General features: G+C 46.7%; 1 protein-coding gene across 1 annotated transcript in view; it reads right to left on the bottom strand.

Annotated features, from left to right (window-relative positions):
- The window catches only part of PDE4B (phosphodiesterase 4B), a 201,178-nt gene that overhangs the window by 77,731 nt on the left and 117,472 nt on the right, over positions 1-5,975 (bottom strand). The gene's annotated exons all lie outside the window — the stretch shown is intronic.

Genomic DNA, 5,975 nt, shown 5'->3' with positions numbered 1-5,975 from the left:
AGGGCAGGCAGGGCAGGCAGGGCAGGCAGGGGCGGCAGGCAAGGCAGGCAAGGCAGGCAAGGCAGGCAGGGCTGCAGCAGTAGGTCCTGCACCGCGCATGCAACCCAGGCCCCAGCGATGCCAGGGTGCTGAGCAAACAGCCCGGCACACACCAACACCTCCTGCGAGGGCTGAGCCCAGCGGTAGGTGCTCGATACCATTTTTCAGATCAATAATTCTAGAAGCTGTAGACATGAGCGTTCTTCCTGCAGCTCAGCACCAAACAGGGGTGTTTAACCCTTCATCTGCTTGCAGAAAAGCTGCATGTGCTAGATAGCTGCTAGCCATATCACTTAAATTGGAAAGATGTAATAAAATTAGCCCATTCAAGCTCAGATTAAATCCCAGCAGGAAACTGGAAGGAGACTTAGCACCAGCCCACACCCTCCCACCCCAGCTCAGGCATCTGCCTTCTCCAGCCCAGGCCAAGATGCAGTTTCTGAAACTTTTCCTCTTGCTCTCTGTGCTTTTGCTGAACTCCAGTTGAAATCTGGCTCCTTCCTTCCTTCAAGCTCTGAGCGTTCAGGTTAGGAAACCTTTCTGCAAATGTGTTGATGTACTTGGTACTGGATGATGTCCAAGAAACCAATCAGTCCCAGGGCAAGCAGGACTGCGTGCTATTTGTCTGCCAGCCACCAGGAGCGTCTGGAAAAGATCAAGATTACAAACCCAGGGTGGGAGACAAACAACGGGTATTCCCTTTATACTGCTCAGCCAGAATAAAATGTGACACGCTATATTAATAACCTAGCGTCACCCAGCAAAACATCTGACCAAGGGGAACATAAAATGCCATGCAGATATTGAGGGCCTGATGGCAAGTCATGTGAAGAGCAAACAAGATAGCTGGGTGGTATGAGATGCAACCGGCGAACAAAACCCTAATGTCAAGCCCTTTTGTGCTTAGCAGAGTCAGCCCTAAATGGTTTGTGATTTTTGCTTTCTGCCAAGGTACTCCTTTAATTGGGCAAGGGAGACTGTTCAGCATATTCAATAACATAGAACAGAGAGGAAAATGGCATGTGCCAGGCTGAGAAGCCACGTAGAAGTCACCCTGCTTAAGTGCAAAGATTTATTACTGGTAGGAACGCATCTTATTCATTATGGCTTTTTACTTTACTATTGTAAGACATATTCTCTGTGACTTAATCTAACAACGCAACCTTTTTTGCGTGTGCTGTTAACCAGCCATACGCGGAAACCAAATTCTGCCTAAATTTATACTCGCAGGCTCCACTAGTCTCAGTAAGTGAAGCCAGAATTCCCATCCCTTTTCATTTCCTTGGGTGAGGTGGAAGCAAACAGCCACTGACCGCTGAAACAGCCCGAGAACATAACCATGGACATGGTGGTGAATCTCATCCCTGCCGTGACTTTCCCGCATGCTGGCACGGTGGCTTGGTGGCAGCAGGGAGCCAGCAGTGCCACCATAACTACACACTGCTCTTACCTGCGTGGCCAGGGCAACTCTTGTGAGGGCTGATGGAGCAAAGTCCTCTCTGGGAGCAGGGGCTGAAACCTACCAGGTCCCTCTAAGACATCAAAAGTTGGCCTAACTCCTAAATTATAGTGGTGACCCATATGGCTTCTCAAGCAAATTTGTGACGTAGAAAATGTGAGCGACCATAACTGAGCTGCTTATTGACTTGAATTTAATAGTTTAGTTAATGAACCCTGGTACTTCGTCACAGAAGTAACATCCTAGTAGTGCTCCCTCCTAGACTCTTGTAGCACCTCCATAATCATCTGAATAGCATCTTTAGTACTTGAACCTCTTTCCAGCATAAAGACGGTTCAATAGCAGCATTCAAGCCTAGAGTAGCTGGACTGGCTGCACTCTGTCTTCACAAGAGTATGAAATTCTTGCTGCAGTCTAAGAAAGAAAAATCACTTAGCACAAATAAGGTCTTTTTTTAAAACCACTGATTAAATAGATATTCGCAAGCTAGAGCACAATGGCTTTGATGGAGCCATTGCAACCTATTATATAAATCCTCATTCATGCCCATGAGAGCTTTTCCTTTTCTTTTTTAATAACAGAAGAGAAAATGCAGCCACGTAAAAGATATTAAATTGCATAAAAATGTGTGACTGGTAAGTTCATGACTTAAACTCAGAGAAGCAAAGAGACGGAGAGTTTGGGCTGGAAATCTCGGCTGCCGCTCGGTCCCCAGCTGAGAGCTCGCAGGAGCCGTGCTGTGGCCTTGGCTCACCGGCACAAGAGCTCGCTTGCTTGCTTGGACTCAGCTCCGCAGCACCAGAGCTGCAGAATTACACCTCTTCTGAAGAAGAGGATATAATTGCAGAGTTTATTTACGGATACACGGGAGTGCTGACAAGGAAAGCAAAGCGTTATGTGAGGGGGCTGGTCCATACTTAGAAACTCCGTCCCTTATGCTATAAATGTTCCTTCTCTGCGTGTATACTGCTACAGCCCCAGCACCTTCCAGCCATGCATTAAGCAACGTGGCTAATCTACATTAGCAGCACACTATTTACACTTCCATATACTGTTGTACTAACATGTCAGACCTGATTGAAGGCATTACTTTTGCTAGAGCTTTGGCAATTTTCTGTGTTTCCTCCTGAGAATGGATTTTTTTGTCAGAATCCACTTCTTAACACATTTAATCTGAAATAAATATATAATATTGCATCAGTCATCAGCTGACCTCATTAGCTGGGCTTGCTCTACTGGAGCTAAAACTGGTCTGGGAAAGCAGCAGTAAGTGTAGAGTTCAATAAAATAGTTTTTAAAACACTGTATAATTTTATTGCAGTAAAGCAAAAAGGGGTTGGCCTGTTCTTCCAGACTCCACTCCAAACAATTTACTGCCTTTATAGATAACAAAAATGTAGGCAGACTTTTGTGATTTGAGTGAAACTAGGACATTCAATATATACCCACTTCAAAACTTCACTCACAGATGTCTGGTCCTTCAGCTAATATTTATTCTCTAGATTTTCAAGGAAGCCCTTTTATGCACTGTACATGGCTAGATACAGACACAGCATCTCCTTTGCTGCCACTTTCCTCCAGTAAATCTCTGTTCTCGTAAGTGTCTCTAACCGCAAATAGATGAAATCAAGCTGCAACCAGGCAGACTCGCTCTCCCCAGAGTTACGGTGTTGTACAACACTGGGAGCTCAATGGCCTTACCAAGGTGGTCATGAGGGACTTGACAACTTGGCCCAACACCAGGACTCAAACCAGAAGTCAGTATCCTCATTGAGACAGCATCAAGAAGCACGTTGATCTCAAGAGATCTGTAACTTCAAGAGCAGACAAGGTGTAATGAAGAAGTTCCTAACCCTGCCTTTCTTCTCTTGGCTGAACATCGGAGCTCTGCAGCCAGGTGGCCCTACGGGAGGTGGAGAGGCACATGCCAGAGCGACTTGGTGACGCAGGATGGCCAAGTGCAATGCTCCCTGGACCTGTGGGGCATCCTCTCTACCTTGCTTCTTGCAAGAGAGGGACTAGTTTGTGCCTGCTATGAGTGGTGGGCGTCCTTCCAAATGCTGTGCATGTCCACATGCATGTCCACATGGACATGTCCACACAGTGGTTCTTCACAACAAGGCAGGACACAGCTTCTTCTCTTGGATTTGCTGACCCGAGACACTCCACTGAGACAGGCTGTGGTCCCCACTTCACACTCACTGGCCATTGATGTGGACAGCATGCAGAACCAACCACTTCTTTTCTGCTCCTCAGCATCAGAAACGGTTAACAAGAAACGTTTGTTTAGCAGACCGACAGGCTCTCGGTCCCAAAACTGGACTCAGATCACAAGTAAGAAAGACACATCTTGAACCTCTCTGGGTGCTTAGCCTTTCTCTGCTCTGCTTTTCAAGGCACAATTCAGTTGGCAAAACGAGGAATTTAGTTCACTGGCGTCACCCTCCATGTGAATTCATTCCTTTTCCTCGTGATGTCATCCAGCTTCAACACCCCTGGGGCTTTTGCCGGAGTTGGGAACTGTTGACGTGTGCAGGGATTCTCATTTTAGCTGAAGTAGAGATGATTTATAAGAAATCCCTGACTGCACTTCCTCCAGCTGGCTTCAATCTCTTTCCCTTGGTGTTTTTATGGTAAAGCTTCTCCAGGGCTCAGCCCGCCCGGGGCTGGCCCCATCCCCCCCACCCTGCCCCCACCCAGCACAATGCGCACCCAAGGCAAAGCAATGCAAGTTTTCCATGGGTTTATTGAGCTGAGCTGGCCCACTTCAGGGTCACAGGTGAGCAGGTGACACCGAGCCATTGATCCCATGGCTGGACTCCGTACATTGGGTAAGGGGCTTGCAGCTGGGATGGCTCCCGAAAGACCAAGAGCTGGGAGCAGGGATCAGGGACTCTGAGACCATCGGGACTGGGACAGACTGCAGCACTTCAGTGGGAAGTTCACCTCACCCAGTATTTAAATCACTCCCACCCGAGCCGATACCCTGTCCCACGTAATGGCATGGAAGCAATTACATGGCAGAGCAAGATTCAGGTCCAGAAATCTGGCAGAAACTTCGTGGGTCCCTGTGTCCAGTCCTCTGCTACTGCAGACTCTACACTAGACAATCTCCTCCATAAACTTACCAAGCTTTCTCCTGAGTACTTAGTTTCTTCAAATTTCTAGCACTTCTCCCCAGCTGCCCCAGCGGAGATGCCCCGTGGTGCTGCACACCAGCAGGCACTGCTCCACCGCGAGGTCTCACCACCAGTATCTCAGATGGACCACAAACGCTTGCTGGGGAGACCCCACACCCACTGCAAAGCTGTACCGGGCTCACAGCTTGCAATTATCCTGCAGTCAGCACGCTGGCTCTCCTCCTCAGCTGTTTTCAGCTAATGAGTTTCCAGTGTATAGCTGAAGCTTTTATTATTGATCTCCACGTATGTGACCTTACACTCCGTGTTGCTGAACTTCACCAAGGCCAGGCAATCCTTCCAGTGCTGTACCACAACGTGCAACAGCGGGTGTACAGAAGATCAAAAGATGGAATCAACACAAACATAGCAATGAAAATATTTCAGAAGATCAGACATAGGATTTATCCCTGAGAAACCCCATTGCTAACTTCCTCCAGCCTATGAGCTGTCCTTGCTGTACCACCAATTTCAGTGCATTTCCCCTGCAGCTCATTCCTTATCCACCTTACAGCTCTTGTTGGGATCCACTCCTCCAGCTTATATCTCACCATGTCATATACGGCACCACACTGAATGCTTTAAGACAGAAATCTACTGTGTTTACTTGATCTGGAAAAAAAAAGTTGTTTCTAATTACAGAAACACCCAATAGGACCTAGAATGATGTACCTAAGACAGACCCACTTCACCACTGCCTTTGTATTTTTAATTAACCTCTCCTTCCAAACTAATTGCTAAACCATCTTTAAACGTCTATTCCTATGCTAAGGATGTGGTAAAAATTGAACAGAAATGTCAAAACACAGCATATAATAAAGATTAAAACAAAATTATATATGATCAGTGTAAAAATAATAGACTTGCGTAAGATAACTGAACAATAAAATCTGATTTAGATCTTTTCAAGAGCCTTGCTAGCTTGCCCTTCGTATAACTTTTGAAATAGTCAGGCTGTTTTGAGTTTATAATACAGTTTTAAGGAATAGATTATAAATAGAAAGACATAACTTTTTTTCTCTTTCTAAATAGAAATTAAATCTAAGAAATATTTATCTAACTCCTCAGAAAACCAAAAGAGTCGAGCCTCTCCGGAGTGAGCAGCTTGGCGATGCACACACTGCAGTTCAACAGATCCGTATTTCCCTGCTTTAAGCTTTTCTGGATGCCAAGGAGCAGGCACACATTTCCATTAAGCATCATGGTGGAGGACCTGCTGTCCTCACGTGCCGCGGTGCCGGCGCAGCCGATGCCAGCTCATTGCCTGCACTAGCAGCCGGGGGGAACGGGCGGCAGCG

The sequence above is a fragment of the Aptenodytes forsteri genome, unplaced genomic scaffold (assembly GCF_000699145.1).
Source record: "Aptenodytes forsteri isolate BGI_AS27 unplaced genomic scaffold, ASM69914v1 Scaffold290, whole genome shotgun sequence".
NCBI lineage: Eukaryota > Metazoa > Chordata > Aves > Sphenisciformes > Spheniscidae > Aptenodytes > Aptenodytes forsteri.
The sequence above is the reverse complement of the archived record's forward strand: the minus strand, read 5'-3'. Positions and strand labels throughout refer to the sequence as shown.